This window comes from Carcharodon carcharias, chromosome 28, assembly GCF_017639515.1.
Source record: "Carcharodon carcharias isolate sCarCar2 chromosome 28, sCarCar2.pri, whole genome shotgun sequence".
Classification (NCBI taxonomy): Eukaryota; Metazoa; Chordata; class Chondrichthyes; order Lamniformes; family Lamnidae; genus Carcharodon; species Carcharodon carcharias.
Window position 1 is genome coordinate 38565043 of NC_054494.1, and position 23808 is coordinate 38588850.

At 45.1% G+C, this 23808-nt stretch overlaps 1 protein-coding gene across 3 annotated transcripts in view; it reads right to left on the minus strand.

Moving 5' to 3' along the window:
* The window catches only part of ndst2a (N-deacetylase/N-sulfotransferase (heparan glucosaminyl) 2a), a 565725-nt gene that overhangs the window by 241967 nt on the left and 299950 nt on the right, over window positions 1–23808 (minus strand). For 2 of the 3 annotated variants that reach the window (XM_041176606.1, XM_041176608.1), the window contains one exon: window positions 943–1027. The exons of the other annotated variant lie outside the window; for it this stretch is intronic. The gene's annotated coding sequence lies outside the window, so the exon portion shown is untranslated. The remainder of the gene's footprint in view (window positions 1–942; window positions 1028–23808) is intronic. 3 annotated transcript variants of the gene reach the window in all.

Genomic DNA, 23808 nt, shown 5'->3' on the forward strand with positions numbered 1-23808 from the left:
CACCTCAAACACCTAGAAGGACAAGGGCAGCAGATGGGTGGTAATGCCACCAGCTGCAAGTTCCCAAGCAACAGACCATACTGACTTGGAACAATATCACTATTCCCTCACTGTCAATGGATCAAAAACCTGGAACTCTTAAGGCACTTAGGGATGGGCAATGAAGGCAGGCCCAGCCAGTGACACTCACATCCCATGAATGAATTTTTTAAAAATCCAAAAGCAGGTGCAGTTACCTGGAGACTTTCACCAAAGCCAGTCTGTCAGGACCAAAGGTCCATATATCGCCCACCACTAAGCAGCCTGTGCAACTTCAATTAGACACATTCCAAAGAGAGGCGACAGCTTGGCAACAAATCAGTTTTCTTTTCTGGGACAATTTCTAAATTATTAGTCAAATATGATTCCTAGGCATTGCCTCTTCATTCTATCTACTCTTCCCTGAGCAGCAAGTTAAGGATTCGTCAGGATGAGGACTTTAGCCTTAAAAGCTCACACAGACGAGCCCTCTCCCAGTGAAACCCACCACCAGATTGCCCCGACTTTCAGCACTCCAGACTCCGAGTCTGGCATTGGAAACAACCTCAACCTTACACGACCAGCCATTGGTCACAGCCAAAGTTGAAAGTGAACTTCAGCTGGACAAGGCTGCATAAAAAGAAATCCTTTATCTTGCAACATCAACACATTTCTAGAAACGCGCACACAAGGCAAGAGGACCCCCTCAATTGATGGAAGACATTTCCACTGAGTGAAAAATTCCTTGCGGATGAAAACACCTTCCCATTACAAGCCTCAACAGAAACACTTTTAAATCTTCCTTTCCATCAGCTCACTTTCAAACTCACCACTGTATCAATGCAATTTGCAAATCTGATCACATTAATTATTGTGGAGGGGTGGGGGGATGGAAAAGAGGGAATCCAGTCATACATAACTCACCTAACTCGGGCGTTCGGGGGTAGAAAGCACCGCAGGTGTTGTGATTTGACAAAAAATTCTTCCAATAAGAATACCCACTTTGCGGCTGCAAAAAACAATGCAAAGAAACCACGGATTAGCAAAGTCAATAACTCCCAAACGATTTCAAATATTTGTTTGGGAAAAGTCTCAGAAGCACGAGTCTGCTCCTGCACCAATAACTCCCTGTTAAATATTAAAGACAATTCCTACCGACTGGTAACTTGAAGTTTAACTCTTTGCAAGGCTTTGCTGCGATCCAGTGAATGTTCAAAATCTTTGAAGAGGGCTCAGCATCTCTCAGCAGTTACAGTAGCTGCTCCAGGGCTCACAGTTACAGAAGGACAGCAACGTCTGTGCTATGCTGTAGTTTTGAGACCAAATAGCACAGAGGCTGGAGATCTGAAACGCAGGCAGCAAAAATGCTGCAGTACCACACAGCGTGTCACCAACATCTGGAACATTAACTTGTCTGCTTTCCTCTCTCCCCCCTGGATGCTGACTGACATTTGCTGTTTAACTTTAATGGAATACTCCAGACAGAAGAGAGAGCAGTAGATATTGTTAAGTTCCCTTTCACAATACAGCATTATATGCTGAGGGTTTTGTGGCTCCAAACCTGGTTTCTTGAGCATCCCCAATTTTAATCGCTCCCGTACCAGGCAGTCTTGCGTTCAGCTGTCAAAGCCCCAAGCTCAGGAATTCCCTCCCTAAACCTTTCCATCTCTTTACCTCTCTCCTCTTTTAAGATGCTCCTTAAAACCCACCTCTTTGACCAAGTCTTTGGCCTGTCTGCCCTAATATTTCTTTCTGTGGCTCAGTGTCAAATTTTATTTTGTTAACGATCTTGCAAAGCCCTTTGGGGTATTTTGCTACATTAAAGACGCTATCTATATAAGCGCAAGTTGGCTGCACAAAACATATTCCTGATTGGAAACAGTCAGCAGTTTTAGATTTGGTAACAGTTGATAAAAGTGGATGCGAGCAAAAACTAAGCTTACGAATGTTGACTGTGATTTTGACCCCAGATCAATATTTATTCAGGAGCTGCCAATTCAGAACAAAATGCAGATTTTCCAAAGTAATGTTCAAACATACAAGCTGAAGGTGTCAGTGGGTAGCACTCTCTCCTTGGGAGCCAGAAGGTTGTGGGTTTGATTCCCACTCTGGGGACCTGAGCCTGTAATGTAGCCCAAAACTTCAGTGCCGGTACAGAGGGAGTGCTGCACTGTTGACAGTGCCGTTTTTTTAATGGGTCATTAAGCCGAGGCCCCAACTGCCCCCTTAGGTGGGTATAAAAAACTCCGACTGTGCTACTAGAGGAGCAAAGGAGCCCTCACTGGACAGGATAATGCAGGAAATGTGCCAGCTAATTTGTGCAGAGAAAGCTCCCACAAAGACAAACCTGATCATGACCAGATCTTTTATGTATAAAAACGACGTTGGTTGAGGGATAAATATTTGTTGGAACATCGTGGAGAGCTCCCCCTCCCCTTCTTTGAAACAGAGCTGCGATGGAATTTTGTTTACATGCTTTACACAGAATGGGAGAGAGCCGTGCCTGTGTTCTAGTATTCAGCAGTCGTGACAGAGGGAATTTTTACATCAAATTGATCTTAACCTACCAGGAATTTTTTTCCCCAGTACCGGTCCACCGAGCTGGTCACCCACTGGAACTTTGCCCCAGTAACCGTTCTTGAGGCGCGAGTGCTAGACAGCTGGCTATTCCAAGCCAACCCTCCCCTCAGCAGATATCCAAATTAATGCACTTTTCTGCAGAGGTCACCATGGCAAACAACAGCAGCAACCAATGAATGTTGAGGTCAACTGAGGCAGCCATCTATGAACTGTAGCCCACAGAGTGGAGCCAAACCTGGGGTCTTTTGGTGTGCTTGGGACAATTACAAAACTGAGTTGAGGCCTAATTTTCAAGCTGTGTTATCCCACCCATCTTAAAACAATGCCAATCAAAAATTTAACAGCAATCACTTTCTGTTTTAAGATCGAATCATAGCATCAGGATGCCATTCAGCCCACCATTCCAATTCTTTAAAAGAGCTTTCTAATTGGTCCCACTCCTGTGTTCCTCCCCATTGCTCTGCAAATACTCACCGTTCAAGTATTTATTCAATCCTCCCTTTTAAGGTACTATTGAATCTGTTTCTATCACCCTATTGGCTAGCACATTCCATAAGAATTTAAGAAATAGGAGCAGAAGTATGCCATTCAGCCCATCAAACCTACTCTGTTATTCTATAAGGTTGTGGCTGATGTTCTACCTCAATTCCACTTTCCCAACCCTATTCCAATATCCCTCAATTCCATTAGTATCCAAATACCCATCAATCAATCTCAGTTCTGAATATGCTTCAGCAATGAAGCATTCACAGCTCTCTGAGGTATGGAATTCCAAAGATTTACAGCCCACTGAATGAGGAAATCTTTCCTGATCTCAGTTCTAAATGGCCGATCCCTTATCCTAAGGTTACGTCCCCTGGTTTTAAACTCAGCAGCCAAGGGAAACATCTTATCTACATCCACCCTGTCACACCCTGGAGGAATGTTGTAGGTTTCAATGAGGTCAGCCTTCATTCTTCAGAACTCTGGGAAATACAGGCCCAGTTCCCTCAATCTCTCCTTATAAGACAATTGCACCATCCCAGGGATTAATCTGCTGAATCTCCATTGCTCTCCCTCCATGGCAATTATATCCCTCCTTTGATACGAGGACCAAAACTGTACACAATACTCCAGGTGTGGTCTCACCAAGGCTCTATTCAATTGCAGCAAGAAATCTTTACTCTTCTACTCAAATCCCCTCGCAATGAAGTCCAACACACCATTTCCCTTCCTAACTGCCTGCTGCACCTGCATGCCGACTTTCAGTGATTCATGGACAAGGAGACTCAGGGCCCTTTGGACACCTGCAGTTCCCAACCTCTCACCATTTAAGTGATATTCTGCCTTTCTAGAGATGGCTTTCAACATGTCGACACAACATATAAGACTATTCCGTTTGGCTCCGAAAATCACGTTTTTGTATACACAGTATAAAAGCTGATGCTCCTTTTCAGTCATGACATGCTGTACAAGGAAGAAAGACTTGCATTTATATCACGCTTTTCACAACCACTGAACATCTCCAAGTTCTTTATAGCCCATTGATGCACTTTTTGAAGTGTAGTCACTGCTGTAATGTAGGAAATACAGCAGCCAATTTGCGCACAGAAGCTCCCACAAACAGCAATGTGTCAGTGAGCAGGTCATTTTGTTTTTGTGATATTGATTGAGGAACAAATATTGGCCAGTGCACTGGGGATAACTCCCCTGCCCTTCTTCAAAATAGTGCCAAGGGATCTTTTATATCCACTCAAACAGGCAGATGGAGCTTTTAATCCAAAAGACAGCACCTCCGACACAGCACTCCCTCAGTACTACACTGGAGTGTCAGTCTTGATATTTGTGCTCAAGTTCTGGGGTAGGACTTGATCCTGGAACCTTGTGTTTCAGAGGTGAAAGTGTGAACAGCTGAGTCACGGTCAACATTATTGGCCTCCTGCATCTTGACTGAACGTAAGAAGGAGCATCAAGAGTAGACCATTCGGCCCCTCGAGTCTGCTCTGCCATTCAATAAGATCATGGCTTGTGTTTCAATTTCCAAATTCCCATCTAACCCCAATAACATTTGATTCCCTTGCCTAACAAGAATCTGTCTCCCTCTGCCGTAAAAATATTCAATGACCCCGCCCCCACCACCTTCTGAGGCAGAGAGTTCTAAAGTTGTACAACTCTCAGAGAAAAAAACTCATCTCTGTCCTGTGGAGGCATGAGTCTAAGCAGGGAAAGAATTGGGCTCAGCTGTGATGCCCCACATGGTCCAATTGCCCTCCGTACATCAGCCAGCTCATACACACTAGTGACAGGCGCTTGATACAGTGCAAGATGGCAGTTTCTACAACGGACCTTCTGAGCAGAAGGGGAGAGGACAAAAATCAACAGAGCAAAACAGCTAAAAGTAGGGAAAAAGAAAACACAGTCATTTGTTCTCTTCTTCCTGAAACCTGTTCAAGTACAAAGGTTGAAAGGGTTAGAGAATGATGGATTTGTGCTTTTGGGCCATGTATTTTCAGTAAAGTGCTGGAAAGTGTCCAACTCCAGCAATAACCTAGCAACGCAAATGTAATACACTCTATTCTTATTACATTCAATCTGGCTTCGGTTGTTGTTAGAGTGGTTTAGGTAGGTGGCAAAACCTGGAAGGGCACCCAGAACTCCCACAGTGTATGTGCCCATGATTCAGTAAAAGGTGCTTGTTGACATGGCCGTGTATTGCTTTTTAAAACTGGGTCTCTCTGGCCTTAGAAAATTCGCCAACACATGTTTGCCTACATACCAACAATAATTACACTTCCAATCTGTTTAATTGGTCATGAAGGACCTTGGGGCCTCCTGAAGATGTGATAAAGTGCTCAGTACACACGGGATCATTCTTTGCATGCATCATACACACCCTGCTGATCAATCATGAGCAATGCCATGGCAATGCCAGCCATCCAGAATAAAGAACCAACCATGAACCATTCATGGAACATCCTTGCTTTCTACCTGATTCAAACCTTCCTTTCGTTCTTTTGAAACACACAGAGCTTACAAACAGGCCACTCGGCATATCAGATCCATGCTGGTGTTTCTGTTCTATACCAAGAGTCTCTCAGGCTTCTCCATCCCACTCTATCTGCATATCCTTCTTATATATATCCAGAATCCCCTTAAATGTATCTGCGCTATATTCCCCTTAAATATTCCTTGTGGTAGTGAGTTCCACATTCTAACCACCCTCTGGAGAAAGGAGATTCTCTGGAATTCTTGGCTGGCTTTATGGGCAGCTATCTTGTATTTTGGCTTCCCATCTAACACACAGGACCAAGGAATAAGTGCGTTCAATTGTACAAAATGCTGGTTAGGCCACAGCTGGAAAATTGTGTACAGTTCTGGTCACCACATTACAGGAAGGACATAATTGCTCTGGAGAGGGTACAGAGGAGATTTACAAGAATGCTGCCAGGGCTGGAAAATTGCAGCTATGAGGAAAGATTGGATAGGCTAGGGTTGCTTTCCTTAGAACAGAGGAGTGACCTAACTGAGGTGTACAAAATTACAAGGAGCCTAGATAGGGTAGACAGTAGACAGTTTCCCCTTGCTGAGGTCAACTACCAGTGGACATAGATTTAAGTTGATTGGTAAAAGGTAAAAGGGGATGTGAGGAAAAATATTTTCACCCAGAGGGTGGTGGGAGTCTGGAATTCACTGTGTAAGTCGGTGGTTGAGGCTGAAACGCTGAATTCATTTAAAAGGTACCGGGAGCTGTGCCTGACATGCTGTAACCTGCAAGGCTCGGACCAGGGGCTGGAAAATGGGATTAAAATAAGCGGCTAGTTACTTTTTCTGGCTGGCACAGACATTATGGGCTGAATGGCCTCTTTCTGCACCATAACTTTGCTATGGTTCTACGGCTAAAGTTTCTGAAGGAACATTCGCAAAATCTTGATCGGCGCTCTTGGGGGAAAAAGGAGGGAATTCTGCTCTCATTTTCTCTACAATGTCTTTTTTCCGAAGAGCTGAATTAAGACAAGTGGCTGTGTGTCAGGTGAAGCTCAACTCTTGCTAGCCCCCAGTTTCACAATGCTGAACAGAACTAACTCAGGCTCTTAATGATTTACAGCAGCCAAAGGAAAAGAGTCAGCATTTGCCAGTTGCAAAAAGTGAGGGGATTGGGCCGGGGGTGGGTGTGGGGTTACAGTGGCAAGCAGTGGAGGGAAATAAATGCACAATGCCGGGGACACTTCCACTTCAATATCTGCCTCGAAGCTGCCACATTTTCATCAGCAAGTTCCCCCTCCCCCCGCCGCCTAATTTGTAAAAACAAGCTGTCAAACAACCCGAGAAAAATGCTGAATTTCACCATCAAATCAATATCTTTCTCCACAGGTGAACAAAGGGCAGCAATTTTTAACTACTGTGTCTCAAATGAATTAATGAGAACTCGCGTGATGCTGCAAATCTGCGGAAGGAAAAATATCAAACTTTATCCATCTCTCTGTATCTTGACAATGGGACTGAAGATCCATTTACAGGTTATCCATTGGCGCATATGTTTTGTCTTGTTGCCCTTGATCTCACTGTCGTTTCGAAAGCTCTCAAACAGCAAAACAGCTTCAAAAGGTACAAGATTAATCAAGTACAATCCCCGGCCCCGACTGTATTGCCCCTCAGACTAAAACTGTGAAACTGGAGCGCAAGTGACATAGGCTTAATCATACAGAGCGTCTGGAAAAATCATCAATTTTGGATCCGCACTTGCCAACAAAAGCAGGATTTGACCGCGCGGCAATTTTCTTTCAGCTGGTCTTGTCAGAGAGCAAGACCGAGGTTAATCTCAAACAGTTGGATGGAAGCGCGTAAACGTGAAATTTAGCCTTGAAAAGATCAAGTCAGAGGAACAGAAACGGCTGTCCTTCTGATTACACAGAGGAGTGCGAGCTTCAGAGTCGAGCATGTAACAGGATTTTGTTTTGTTTAAAAGAAGGGGGCAAGGGGAACCACTTCAGACGTTCACCAAGTGCGAGAAAGCTGACCGGCACACAGAAAGCAAAATCCCTCCGGTGATGTTTTAAAGCAAGACAACCAAAGCCAATCTGGTGAAAGAATTGTCACACTCGATGCTTTTTTTTTAAACAATGCAAATGATTCACATTCTTCAGCAGACCCTCCATTCATTAACCCTGCAAACACTGTCCTGGTATGAGAAACCCCAGGAAAAAAGAGATGAAATTCACTCATGACTGTAAATGATTTTTTTTTAAACTCCTCCAACACCAAGTTTCCTGTAACATTTTTTGCTGTAGCGTTTACCAGCTTGCTGTTTTATGCAGTTGTGAACAATCCTAAATTTGGCTGCAAAAGTTTTGCATTAATTTACAAACCAGGTTTCTTTCTTGTGACAAATCTCAAACCTCAGAACTGAACATACTTGGCGTGACTTCCATAACAAGCACAACGATGGCAGTGCAGGAGACCAGGGTGGAGTTGGGGGCTCTCAGTTAAAAGGTCATGTCTTTTGAATGAAAAGACACTTTCTCCTCCATTTCCCGTTGGCCCTGTTTCGATTGCTGATAGACCTCAAGGGGAGAGCAGGCAATTGTCACTTAAAATCTCGTCCAGGTCTCCGGTGATGTATGAATGCAGCAGGTAACTGGGCCTTTTGAGGCAGGCATGTTGCTGGATTAGACAGGGTGGAGAAGCAATGAGAAAGAAAATATTAGGACAATGTACCCCTCCACTCAGTATCCACCAACAGACTCGAGGGGCTGAATAGTCAATTATCGAAGGTCCCTAACCTCCTAAATAATGTTGGAAGGGCACACACATGAGGATCGCTGCTAAGGCCAGGACAGAACTCAGCTGCAATGCCATCTGCAGTTGAATAGCACACTGAGACTCAGCCTCCAGGTTCATAAGCATAAATAATGGCCCTTTGGCTATGCTACCAGAAGGTCTTTGTAACCGTGCCTGGTAAGGATTCGGCCTTCAGAGGCCGAGAAAGGAAAATTGGCAAGGAAAGCAATCCATGTTTCCTAACAATGTGATCCTCACAAAATCTGCCATAATGAAGAACAGGGTTCAAAAAGAGGAGCACATTGCTCCACAGGTGGGCCCAATAAGACCATTTTAAACCCACCCATTTCAATTTACACACCAACCCCTTTTCCCCCACAACCCGATCATTTTGTTTTCTTTCTTTACAACCAGGAAGTTATTTGTCTTGTCCAATGCTATTTGGCCACAGAAACCTTCGCCTTGCGACCACTGAAGTTGTGTTCCAGGTTATCTATTCAATCTGGACTCTAAGGGATAAATTACAAGCAGTGATTCCACAGAGTAAATCAGGAGCGGCGTTGGGAAACATTTCTAGGGTGGCGGAAGTTTGCAGCTTTCTTCCACAAACTGCAATTGATGTGAGTTTAATTGTCAATTTCAAAACTGAGATTGATAGATTTATGTTAACCGAAGGTATTGAGAGATATGGGCTAAAGGTGGGTATTACAGCGTTAATTCAAACATGCGATCACTGAATGGCAGAGCAGGTGTGAAGAGCTAAAGAGCCTCCTCCTGTTCCTATGCACCCATTCCGTCAATTCTCACTTCCCATTTACCTGCATCTACCACTCCTCCAGCCAGAACCCCATCGCCTCCAAACCCTTCTCAACTTGAACCTATGGATTCTCAGTATTTGACACCACTTGTAACAACAGATTACTGTAAAGGTCATGGGTACTTTTAAAAAACACACCAAGTGAAGTCAGGATTACAGTAGCGGTGTGACTCAGTGGGTAGCACTTTCACCTCCATGTCAGAACATTGTGAGTACTCCAGAGACTTGAGCACAAACTCCAAGAGCAGTACTGTTTTATGGGTGAGACTTCAAACTGAGGTCCTGTCTGCTCTCAGGTACACACACGGTACTATTTTCGAAGGGGAGCAGGGGAGTTCTCCAACCAGTGCACTGGCCAATATTTATCCCTCAAGCAATATCTTCAGGGAGGCAGTGGCTTAGTGGCAATCTCACTGGACTAGTAATCCAGAGATCCAGGCCGATGCTCTGGGAACATCGGCTCAGATCCCAACACAGCAACTGGCAGAACTTAAATTCAATAAAATCTGGAATGTAAAGCTAGTCTGAGTATCGGTGACTATGATTGTCATAAAAACCCATCTGGTTCACTATGACCTTTAGGGAAGGAAATCTGCCATCCTTATGAGTCCGGTCTACATGTCACTCCCTCCAGACCCACGCTGAACCTTAACTGCCCTCTGAAATGGCCTAGCAAGCCATTCAGTTCAAGGGCAATTAGGGATGGGCAACAAATGCTGGCTTTACCAGCGATGCCCACATCCCATGAATGAGAGAGAGAAAAAATATAGTAGGTCGTAAGCACATTGCTACTTATCAGAGCTAGCTGTGCACAAATGGGTCACCACATTTTCTACATTACAACAGTGACTGCATTTCAAAACCTACTTCATTGGCTGTAGCACTTTGGAACATTCTGAGATCATGAAAGGTACTATATAAATGCAAGTCTTTCTTTCTATTATCAGTTCAAAGGTGTATGTATTCAAATGATTGGCAAGACACCAACTGTCCTTTGTGCCTTGCAACTAGACCCAAGGTTTGAATATTCGATTTTAAAAAGTGTTCCAGTGGGTCTTGGGCAGAGTTTGTTCTCTGTCTGGTACTCCAATTGCTCCAAAGGAAGAACATATTGAATTGCAAGACTGCCAACACCTAGCACGGATCCATATTCTCAGGATGGTTGAATGCACACACACTGATCACTGTCCACTTGGTTCTAAGATCACTGCTCAGCAGCTGTGGGCATGACAGGAACTGGATCGCTATCAACTCCCACTGCCATTCAATCTCTGTAGGGATAAAAAACTTGGTTTACATGACCTCACACGATCAGGAATGCAGCAGAGAGGGAGTCAAAGGTACTGCTTTGTTGAGGTTTCTGATTCGCACCATCCTTGTGCTCAGTGTGTAATCCTGCAGATCGACAAAACAGACACCCTCCTTTGCTAGAGATCACTGCGAAATTGTGCATCAATTTGGCTGAAACTTGGACATTCGAGAAGCCTGTGTGAAAAGAAGCAAACTCGGAACATCCTTCTCATCATTATCATTGAGAGCTTAATATTCATTCACATGTTTCTCATCCATTTGCTTCAAGTCACAAATTCAATTGCACTCATGTGACGCTTCAAACAATGTTGATGAACCATCACAGGGAACAAACATTAGGAGAAGCTTCAAAACACCAGCCACCACACGCAGCAACCTCCCTGCACCGGTACAAGTTTAATTCACTTGCACTGGCTTTTTTCTTGAGTTTTATTAGTCTGTTAAACTAACTTAATTATTTGGATAGAATCTAGTAATCTGTACAGCTTGAGTCTGGGTCAGATGCAAAATTTCAAGCAATTTGTCCAACTAATTGACAGCTTAGTTACCGTAACTCAGCCGACATAGGGTTGCTCAGAATTTTAAGCACTGAAACAGCCCATTCGGCCCATCTAGTTGATGCTGATGCTTATGCTCCACACGAGCCTCCTCTCATCTTACTTCATCTCACCCAATCGTCACATCTATTTCTTCGTACCCTCGTGTCCATGTCTAGGGAAGCTAGATAGTCTGTAAGAAATAGTTCCAAAATAGCAAATGTATGGAAGCGCATTGTGAGCAGCCTTAAATGAGAAATGTGCCAATGGTCACATAGGTTTAATTCAAAAACCATTTTTAAAAGGCAGTTGTTTCAATTTATCCAAGTATGAGGCTTTATAAAACACAAAAAAGTACTAATGTTATAACAGGTGCGCTAGGGCTAAAAGGATGCCAGGTGGCCAGATTTCTATAGTAAACAGCTCTTTGTATTACTTACATTGTACTCGAGAGTAAAGTTAACCAAACACCGCTGGTAGCAATCTAGCTTCCTCCTCAATTTTTTGTCTTGTGCCCACAACAGAAGACAATTTCTTTTCAAATCTGCCCATGTGCCATGCACAGGAACAGGAGTAGGTCAACCAGCCCTTCCAGCTCACAATAATAAACAATATTCCAAGATAATGGCGTAAGTGCCACAGAGCGTAGGCGGAATTTTCCGCTTCAATTTGCGGCCAGCGGAATGGCAGGCGGGGAGGGGGGAGGGGGTTAGAATTCAACGGGAGGGGCAGAAATGGAGAATCGTAAATCCCAAATCCTTCCGGAGGCCGGCATGGAAACAATTTGCATCCCACTAATAGGATCTAAAGTAAGGTCCGTCCGGAATCATCACCCCCATGCCCGATTTACTGTTCCACTGACAGGAAAACATGCCAGCCCAGGGCACGTCTGAACAAGTGTGACGTGAAGCTGGGACTTACCTTTAGTGCCAAGCTCAGGCTGTGAGCATCCATGGAGATGATGATGCTGGATGCCTACAGCGACTGGGCCCTAGAGAAACAGACACTCTGCCTGGTGCATGGATCCTCAGGCACATGAGTCTGCGGCAAAGCAGCACTCAGACAGTGGGAGGTCTCCACGTAGCAGCTTCGACTGTTGAGCGTGTGAGGGGGCAGAGGGGACTGGTAGGATGGGAGGGCGAGGGTGTGTTGGTACCAGGAGAAGGGGCGGCGGGGATGGTTGGTGAGTACATCGAGGCAAACACAGACCCTAGGGGTGAGAAGGAGGAGATCATGGAGGTCAATGTACACGGGGCTGGGATTTTTAGGAAGGTAGGGAATGTGCACATTCACCTCAACAGTTGTGAAAGAAAAGGGTTCAGGCTCTAGGGTAATGGTGGGGAGGTCAAAGGTGATGTCGGGGGTCGACTATGATGGGGAAAGGACATGGGTGACTGGGGGAGGGGAAGGACAGCGGAGCTCATCAAGAACTTAATAACTACCATGGTGTGCAAACTGTATTGGATGGGCACAGGTGCTGCATGGGAGTGAGGTCAGGGGGTGGGCGGAGATGCAGCTCAGCTCACATGGAAAGCTGATAGAGAACCCCAGCAGACAGCATTGAAAATGCTCAGGACAGTGAGATGAGTGTGACAGAGGAAGGCTCTGTGTGTGTGGAGGGTGCTTGCACAAGGCTCTGAAAGGCCCTGCCACACACACACTTCTCCCTCCAGAATCACTCGTGGTCTGACTGCTTGCAGCTGAACTGCTAGTGGGGCTGGTGCAGGGGGAGGACTCGCAAAGCCTGTAAGTGAAGCCTAAAGACAACATTACACATTATTCAGTGAAAGCGAATATATTTTCAGATTATAAAGTGACAAAATGTATTTACCTGCACAACCAACTGTGATCAGAAATTCTTAACTTTTCTAGGCCTACCACTGCCTCTAGGTGCTGCCCTGACATCCGCAGCAGGGGTGGAGACGGCCTGTGCAATGGTCGGCCCTGTTGCCGCTGATGATTTCGGTGTGCATCCTCTGGAGAGCCAAGGCCTTCAGGGCCACAGCTTGCTTTGACTGTCCTCCTGTGGGACAGCTGCTCCCTCTGCGGTGACATAGGGCGAGGTTGAGGGGGTCACAGGCAAAAGGGACTGAAGGGAGCAGGCAGCCTCTGAGAATCCTAAGCGGGTGACCCAGGGGTGTCCAGCTGCCACTCCTCCCTTCAGGTGCTCAAGGGCCCCAGACTGACTCCTTGAGGGGAAGGAGCCCCTGGAGGGACACCAAGGTGCCCTGTTTCTCTCTCACGTTCCAACTGCAGGAACTCACCCATGGCTCCGGCGATGGAGTGCAGGTCTGCACACATCTCATCGTCCTGCTGGACCAGGGTCTCCATGGCATCCGCCATCCTCCCCATGGAGGTCTCCATACATGTGGGCACCACTTCATCAGAGAGCAGACAGACGCACTCCTCCGACTCACGGGTCACTCTTTTGAGGGCTTCCAACAGCTCTGTGTGATGTTCCCACGCCTTCTGCTGACTCTCTACAGTGAGCTGGAAGGCCGAGTCCAGAGGCTCATCATCTAACTCAGGCCTCGCAGACGCCTCTTCCCCAGCAGTGCTCCAAGTGCCGGGGAGCTCGGCTGAACCTGCCTCCTCCTGCTGTGGACATGTGTCCGTGTGGTGACCACCAGATTGTGAACCCGAGTCTGCTCTGGATCTAGGTCCCACCGAGGTGTGTGTCCCTGCGCTGGTGGAGGGTGTGGGTAAGCGCTGTGACAGGTCTTCCAGGCTGCTAATTTCCAGCTCTTCAACAAAGGAGGTGTCCTCTTGGCTGGAGGTGAGAACCTGGATGGAGCTGAGGGACTGGCTGGCTGAGGGTGTCAGTCACTTGGCAGAGCTGCCTGTGAACCAAAGTTAAGATAATTAGTGCACAGCAGCAGAGCCAAAAACAGGAGGGCGAGCACCCACAGTTGTGTTGAGAGGGGGATGACCTGGGTGCAGGATCCTTGCGAGGGTGTTCATCGCTGACCTCACTGTCGCTGCAGGCATGGTCCATGCCCACGCCAGCCAGCACAATTGCACACCCCTCAAAGTCAGTGAGGAGCCTAATATCAGCTACTCCACCACTGCTCCCCCCTCCCCCGCACCCCAGTCTGGGACCTCTCCCTTCTGTTGTGAGTCAGCTTCTCCTGCATGAAAACAGATGGAGAGAGTGAGAGTACAACGCTTCCATGGTAGGTGATAAGGATGTGCAGAATGTTTGTGTGGTGAGCGGAGCCATGGACAGGATGAGGATACGAGCTCCAGAGAATATGATCCCGATGGAGATGTGAGAGTGTGTGTGAGAGTTAGTGGTGTTGTCCCTTGAGGTGTGAGATCCCTGTGGGTGTGTGATGGGTTTGGGAGTGAGAGTTGAGAGTGATGAGGTGGTTGACTTACCCTGGCGGAACGGATGAGATCATTCAACCTCTTCCTAAACTGGTTGGCTGACCTCCTCTGTGCTCTGATCATGCTGCCTGCTGCTGCCAGTGCCTCTCAGGCCAGATTGGTGACTCTGGTGGACCTCCTGCAGCCAGAGTGGGGTAGACAACTTTGTGACGTGCCGTCCAAAAGGCGTCACTAAATCTGGGGCTTGCCGTCTTCTTTGCTTCCAGGACCCTCTGTCGCCTAGAGCAGCCCTGGTCTGTAGGCATGAAGTCGGCTGTGTCCCCGTGCGCTTTAAATATGGCGCCCAGAGCGAGGAGGTGCTGAGGTCACGGTGAGTCGGGTAAATCCAAGCCCTCTTGCCAGCGATCCAGCGGGTTTACCGTGAATGCATTATATTAATGGGATGGGACACACCAGGAAGCGGACTTTACGGCCTGTGGGAAAGACAGTTTTTCATGCTCATTACCACACTTAGTGCAACTCTGAGATGATTCCGCCGTGTGTGTGGGATCCCCAACACACCCTCCTGTCTTCTCTAATTACTGGAAAAGGGTGCACTGGCAGAACCTTACAAACAGGCTAAAAATTAGCTGTCATATTTATGTTCAAGTTTGAAAATTACATGGAAGCAATAAGCCATCAATTAATATCAAGAAAAGCACTTACACATCAACAATCTAATCAAATTAAAATATCTTCTTTCAAATGTATTTTTTGCATTGAGATAATCTGCAATGCTTTTGGATCAAACCGCCTGTTATTATCATTCACATATGACATTGAACAAGGATATCATTCATATGTTGATCTCATGGGAACGAGCTTCACAAGTGAACTGAACTGAATTAAGAATTAAGGATGTTGAGCAAAATCTCCAGCACACAGCCCAGGCTCAAAAATCTCTTAATGGAAAGCTGTTGATCATTCTGGTGTGAAGGTATCAAGGGAGGGAGATGTTTACACTCCACATTTGTCCAGGTTTCACATATTTCTTAGCGTCCAGGCCTTATCTATGCCAATGGTTATGTTTCACATGAGCCTTCTCTTGACTTACTTCATTTAATCTTATCAAGATGTCCTATCCCTTTCTTCCCCATGTACTTATCTAGCTTCCCCTTAAACCTATCTATTCTACTTGCCTCAACTACTCCTGCGGTAAAGAGTTCCACCACCTCACCACTCTCTGGTATCAGATTCATCCTGTGACAAAACTTAACTGTAATAACCTTCCAATGAGCATGCTGTACTCTTGGGTCCCCAATATTATCTCTATGTACCTATAAAAAGTTCATGTTGATTTTATTTCCCCCTGCCCTACACATGGTCATGGAACCACAAGTCTTGCTCAGCTGGCTGAAACTGCAGGGATAGGGAAAGCGACGTTCCCTCACTGACTCCCTGTGGGGATAAGAACAGTCCGTTCACCTCCAAACTCTGCCAGCACGGTGGAGAACTTGCTGGAGGCAATAGGAGCTCTGGAGGAGACCCAACATGCTCCATCGCTGACCTCCACTGGCAACCTTAACAATTCTTAGTCACCACCGCTGCAGAATTGTGTCTGAGTAACACAATGCAAGTGACAGCACAGACTCACCACAACATGAGGCACCCAGGAAGTGCATTTCAGTGAGAGGACTATTGATCCTTTCTGAGAGTGTAGTATAGATGGAGAGCATACAGAAAGAAATTGATGAATTAGTCCATCCAAATCACATTGCCCTCCATGGAATCATTCTTCATGTATTATGTACCTCATTTTTCCAGTTAAATAGACACAAATACTTTTTGTATCTGCCTTTCAGGCTGTTGGCTTTACAAATTGCCCATTTTCAGAGATCACACTATTGCCATTTGGTTGAGTTCGGGAGCATAGTTGTTGTTGCTGGACTAGCAAACCAGAGAACAGGACTCATGGTCCAGAGACAAGAGTTCAAACCTCACCCTGACAGCTGGGGAATTTAAATTCACTTAATGAAATAAACCTGGGATAAAAAAAATTACTATCAGCAATTGTGACCATAAAGTTAAAAGATTGTCAAATCCAGCTGATTCATGAGTGTCCTTTAGGAAAGGAAATCTGCCAACCTGACCAGGTTAGACCTATATCCTGTGGACCTGGAGTCACAACGGGGGTGACTTTCACTGCCCTTTGAAATGGCAGTTGTGTTAAAGGCAGCTCATCGTCACCTACTCAAGGGCAATAAACACTGGCCTTGCCACCAATCCTGAGAATGAATAAAAAGATATCCTCTCAAGCTACCAGCCTTTGTCTTACCTCTCTCTGTAATCTCCTGCAGTCCCACAGTCGACCCAAGATATCTGTGCTCCTCTAATTATGGCCTCTTGTCTATTCCTAATTATAATCACTCCACCATTAATGACTACGTCTTCAGTTGCCTAGGCCCCAAGTTCCGCAATTCCCTCCTTACACCTCTCAACTTCCTTTAAGGACTCCTCAAACCCTACCTCTGGGAGCAAGCTTTTGGTCACCTGACCCAATATCTCCTTATATGGTTCGGAGTCATATTTTGTTTTATCATGCTCCTGTGAAGCACCTTGGGATGTTTCAGCGTTAAAGGCACTATATAAGTATGAATTGCTGCTGTTGTTCTTCTGTCCCCAATGGAACATGCTCTTTAACCAATTCCAACTTTGTCCTGGTTGAAAAAGCAATAAGTTAATTGTGCTTAGGGAAGAATTATGACTCTACAACTGTAAGGGCGACACTCCTGCTGTTTAAATATTTGATATTACTTATTTTAGAATTTCCCTCCTCTCTCACAGACTGTATGGAAACATTTGATTTCCTGGTCACTCTGTCCCTGCCTCAATGCATCTGCTGTTGAAATTCTTATTCCTGCTTTTGTCACCTCCAGGCTCAACTATTCCGGGCTGGTCTGTTATCCCTGTCCCACGCCCCAACCCCTGTCCATAAACTCCAGCTCATTCAAAACTCTGTTGCTCTATCCTAATTCATATCAAGCCCCGTCCATCCACTATCCACTGGCCCTGCGTTCGCTGGTCCAGCAATGCCTCAAATTTAAAATGATCATGCTCGTGCTCACACGATCCTTCTAACTCTGAGGAGAGGCTGCGGCCAACTGAGCCAAGGCTGGCACTGTTGGACCATTATCATAAAACCCCCTCCCCCACCTTCAACTAATTTTCACAGTCAATTGAATCAAGGAGAAAGAGTCAAGGAAGTTGCCGCGGGAGGCAATTAAATCCCACGCCAGGGTTTACCCAATAACTCAAGTGGCGAGACAGAAGTGAATTATTGTCTGCTGCACTGGGGAGAGATAGATCATACCCTACAGCTCTTCTACAATGTCTGCTATTAATAGCACACATTAGGTGATCATTATCACCTCATTAAAATGATAAATATGGGGTCACACTCCAGTGTAGCACTGAAGGAATGTCACATTGTCAGAGACGCCATGCTTTGGACAAAGCTTTCAAACCGAGCTTCTGTCTGTCTGCTTGTTTTTTTTATCCGTGCGTGAGATGTGGGTGCCACTGCCAAGGCCAGCATTTGTTACCCATCCCTAATTGCCCTTTGAGAGCAATTAAAAGCCACCCCCATTGCTGCGGGTCTGCAGTCACATGTAGGCCAGACCGGGTGAGGATTGCAGTGAACCAGATGGGTTTTTAACGACGATTGACCATAGTTTCACGGTCACCTATACGGAGACTAGTTTTTTAAAAAAAAAAAATCCACATTTATTTATTAATTGAATTTAAATTCCACCAGTTGCTATGGTGGGATTCAAAGCCATGTCCCCAGACCATTAGGCTGAGCCTCTGAGTTACTAGTCCAGTGACCACTATGCCACAACCTCCCATTATTGTGTCAGTTCGGCTTGGTATTAAAGAACCCCACAGTACAACCGAGGAACCAAAGCATTCTTTTGGGGTCCTGGCCAACATTCTGCTCCCCTCCAACCCCCAAATTAAAAGATCAGCCGGGCATTCATTCCACCATGGTTTATGGGATCCTGCTGTGCGCACAACAGTGGTCGAGTTTGGCACTGTCAGTCAGAGCATCCAAACTCCTTGAAGCGTTGTCAGACTGCCCCCTACAATGATGAGCCAGTGATTATTCTTCATTTCCAACTGACAACATTAAATTTTAATTTGAAATGAGAGCCAAATTGATGTTTGGATTGGAACCCATCATGGCAATCCCTTGATCCCATGGCAACACCTCTTCTCAATTTGTGGCATCATCATCAAACAATGAAAAATACTCTCTGGAAACAATATCACAAGTGATATCACAACTGTCTGTAACTAACGATGAGCGCGTAAATGCTGACAGCAGTCCAATAAATTGGAAACAGATTCATCATTATATAATTTTGAATCTAACACAGAACAAATGGCACATGAACATTCAAGGTGGGAAACTGGATACTTACTGGACAGATATGTCTGGAGATGTACGCTATCTCTCCTGGAGGTATGTGATCATGTTGGGCTTAAACATTCTTTTCCCAAATTGTCTACTAAAGAAATGCAACCAAATGAAGGCATCACAGTTGGACCCAATCTTGTCCGAACCAAACATCCACAGCTTCTAGTAGGAATGGCCAAGTTCAAGAGAGAGGAGCCTAGTTGATTCCCCCCCCAACCCACCCTGCACCCTTTGTTAGCTTCCGAGCCCTGTGATGTTGAGACTAGCTGCAGTTTTCACACTGTCTTTCTTGTTCTCTTCAGCTAAAACTAAGGAGTGAACCTGAAGCCTTTCTTGGTTGAAAGGCAGAACAGCACTTCTCCCAGCAAATTCACGATTCAAGCCATCAACAGAATCAATTTAATTCTCACAATTTCCAACCTGTTTGTACATAAACCTCAGAGGAGGTCGAGGTAAAAGGTGACATCATTTCAAAAAGAAAGCAGGATAATTATTCCTGGTGTCCTGGCCAACATGGATCCTGCAATGAATATCATTATAAGATAAATCAGCTGGTCCTTACCACATTGAAGTTTGTAGGAGCTTACTATTCAGAAATTGGCTGTTGCATTTCCTACATTACAACAGAGGCTAAAATTCCAAAGTACTTCACCGGCTGTCAATGTTCTTTGGCATGCCCTGGGGTCATGAAAGGCACTATATAAATACAAGTCTTTGTTTCTTTCATGAGATAACCATCAGGGACTCCCACTCTATAGCAACTCGAAGCTGTCTCTCAAGCTGTTTCATAACAATGATTGTTCAGCTTGGTTCCTGCAGTAATCTCCAGAGCATCACTCTGTACACAGCCTCATTATAAAAAGTAACCATTGCTCTATCTGTCCATTACCTACAACAATAACAAATGCCAGTTATTAACCCACTGCCGGGGCTATTTTGTGTTTGGCTCTCCTGATAAGAAGTAATTTCTAATCTTTTGTTTGTCTATTTTACTGAAAATCTATTTGACATGGAGTCAAACAAACAGTTATGTTTGGCCACCCCTGGGGTTCATTAAAAGCTTGCAATACCTTAAACCTGAGCTCCATCCTTCATCACTGCACTGAAACGCACCTTTTCTTCAATCAGAAAGAATATATTCCCAGTAAACTCAAGTCAGCCATTGCGACAGCCACAGCACGTTTACCTTTCTGCATCAAGGCAGCTCCTTACGAATAATGTCTTGCCCAGTACAGCAATGAAGGTATTACAAATTTTAAAGCTATAGTTTAAAAGGTGGACACCAAAGGCTATTTATGATGGCTGTAGCATATCATGCAATTTGGCAATATTCCGCTCCGAACAGTACTGAATCTTAAGGCAATTGTCTATAATTAAACATGGGCAAACAGCGCCACTTGTGAACATCACATATCCCTTCTTCAGGATGGACCGTCAACAGAGAGGACAAAAGCATACCAGCCGACTGGTCTTTCTGCTTCACCATGAACAACAGAGACATCGAAATTCAATGTTAGACAAAAATGAAGTGGATCGCATCGACCTTTCATTGTATTGTTCTGGCTCCACAACCCAGACACAAAGACCTTGGCTGTCTGAAACTCTCAGGGTCTGAAAAGCCACAACACAGGATGTTTAGCGGCCTAACGCACTACCATATTTGGAAAAGGACTTTGGACTTGTAACAGATCACATGGATAAGGCAGCTATGCTTGCTACCTAAAAATTCTTCTAAAAATAACAGCAGAAACTGTTCTGGGACAGATACCATCAGAAACACCATCTGAAATGCAAGACAGCCAGGCAGCCAAGGTAATAAACAGTTATACCTTGAAAGTGGGAGAAGGATTCTACCCCCTCAACCTGTCCCAACTTCAGGTTCAGTTGAGAGGCAACCTCCTGGCAATTCAACTATGGGAAGCCTCATAGATTAATAAGGATCCTCTAGTTTTACAAGACCTCCACTCCAGCTAAAGCATCAATTCATCAAAGAAACTACAGGCCTGCTGTGAAAGAGACTGAAGTAATTCCAGATTGTAATCATATTCTTTTTTTCTTCACCTGTATCTAACATTTCTATGCGATAGCGTGTGAGAGACATCATGTTTTAAACCTCCAGAGTAACTGTGTGATAATAAATAATCTTATTTTTAAATTCACAAAAGCTTGCTGCTGATATCATGTAAATTGGGACAGATCACTCAGTGAGTAAGAAAACACACTGGCCTCATACATAAAAACACTTTGATCATGGACACCAATAAAACACACAAATTATGTCCATGACAATAGGATCTACTTTCAAGTAAAGGAAAATTTAAACATGGTGGCTTCAGTAGAGTGAAACAGTCCCAACATATGAAATTCCAAATTTATTCAGGCTCGAGATTTTGTTTTTTGCGAAGTTGTCCCATCTCAGGTACTAGGCACTAAATGCCACAATGGGCATAACTCTGCTACAATAATCTACCCAAATAATCTCCATGCGCTCCCCCCTCCCCCACAAACCCCCTTGACCGATCTCAATGCTGGGTCAGAAGAGGTAGGGGGTGACAGACCCCCAATTCCTGGGGGACATTAGCGAAACAGCTTTGGCTTTAGGACAAGCTGACAGGTTCCTGGTGTCAGCCCACACACTTGTTTCAAAATTGTGATGATGAAAGCTTAACTCGTAACTAGCGCAATGAGGTGCCCTATTTTGAAACAGATGGGCTGCAGCTCACATTTACACAAAATGTATAGCACAGAAACAGGTATTGGGCCCAACTGATCTATGCTGGTGTTTATACTCCAGATGAGCCTCCCCCACATCACTCTTTAACTAACCCTATCATCATATCCTTCTATTCCGTTTTTTCCCTCCTCCGTTTACCCAGCTTCCCATTAACTAAATGTGCCACCTTTGACTGTGAAAATATAGTGAATTTGCACAAAATCCCCAATTAAAACAAACGTTTTGCTTTAAAGAAGGGTAACAACTTAATATAGGAACAGCAAAGAAAACCTCAACAACTGCAAATAATTAATAAACAAAAATCAATATATTTATCTTTATATATTTCAAGCTGCCTCTCATACTTTGCAAATTTACTATTAAAGGATGCTTGAACCACCAAACACTGTTTTATCCCCCCTATGGAGTGCGGAAGGAGCTAATTTATAGATAATCTTATAAACAAGTTTCTCAAGTGACATAAATTCCGTATTTCACAATTCTGCAATATATTTGGGACAAGAGCAGTGGCAGATAATTGAATAACTATTTCAAAGAGCTAGTATGGGCATGATGTACTGAATGGCCTTTGTTCTATATGACCCATCATGATGGCTTCTGGCTACTGGCTGAGTTTTGTACCATTTATTTGAGCTTTCTTGGTGGGATATGAATCAATGGGTGAATTCCATGGATGGAGGGTGGGGTTGGGGAGAGTGGGGGCGTGGGGTGGGAAAGGCATGTGATTGTGTGTGTGGGGGGGTGGGGGGGGCGTGGGGACTCCACCACTTTCCTGCCTCTGTCCTGATAAATATGGGGCAGGAAGCCTGCGGATGGTCTTCAGGCGGTGCTGCCAATTGAGGCCCTTAAATGGATGGAAATTCATGCCCATTTACCTGCCGTGCAATGTCGTGGGTTTCAAGGGTTTGCCTGTGGCCTTGTAGGGGGTTCCCACTCAATATCTGATCAAGGAACCCAGTATCGGGAAGCGGGGTTCCGCTAAAGGCCCCTGCACTTTCCTCTGACCACACCCCTGCCCTCACACCCACACCCCCCTGGCCCACCCTCACTTGGCCTTGTCCAGGGATCCCACAATGAACGGCAGCAGACACCACTCCTGATGGCATTACCAGTCATCTGATTGGCCAGCAACTCTCCGAGGGTGGTGGTGGTGGTGGTGGTGGGGGGGTGGGGGGGGGGATTCCACCCCACTAGGAGAGGTCCCAGAATCCACTAGGAGAGGTCCCAGAATTAAATGTTCCACCTGGAGCTGAGAGACCTGGCAATAGGGTTCCCACTGCCAATTCGTGACTCAATTCCCTCAGGGCTCCTGGAGATGAGGTTGCCAGTATTGGCAGTAGGCCTCATTATATTCTGCCCAGTGTGCTAGAGACAGTCATTTTAAGATACAATGCAATGATGTCAGTGTTTTCCAAATAACTACAGCAGAATAAATTTAATTAATGGACAGCTTCAACCTTTCGTAGAGGTATCCAGGCTTTATTGAAATGCCATAACTAAAATAATAAAAATATAACAAAAACAGCCACTGAAATATTCTTTATAATCTCTACATCATGCCTGTGCTAATTTCCTGATCTTTATACCTGTGCCAGCTGTCAAAATGAGACCATATCAAAGGCAGTTTTAATTATTACTGGAATGGAAACGCTGCATGGTGGTAAATTATGATTCATTTTATTTTTCATCTGCAAGTTGTTGCCCAGCTAACTTTGAAATATTTCTCCAGTGTCGCAAAGGCCACTAACATGGCTCAATGTGGCTAGTTACAACTGCACGGATAGGGTCAAGAGCAAGGCAGAGTCCAAATGTTTAAAGGCATTGACAAATGGATAGGTCCCTTGTACGGGGACTTTAATGTAATGAAAGGTCTCAAGGTGCTTTACAAAAAGGGAAGTAGACATCGAGGAGGAGCTGGGAATAGAACCAGCGACAGTGACTGAAGATGTTGTTGAAGAGATGGGTTTCGATGAGGGCTTTCAAAGTGACCAGAAAAGCTGTAAGAGTGAAGGGGCCTGGGGAAGGAAATTCCAGGACACTGGAGCATAACGAGTGAAGGTTTTACAATGGAGGGTGGAAAGAGGGAGAGGGGCTTATGAAGCAAAGGTTAGATTCAGAAGGACAGAGCTGAGGCATAAGACCAGAGAGAGAATGGGAAAGACAATAATAGAGAAAGAAAAAGGGGGTTATATGTTAATGGGGTCAGATGAACTAAGATGGGAGGAGGTTAGTGTGGAGCATAAACAGTAGCATAAGTCGAATGGGCTGAATG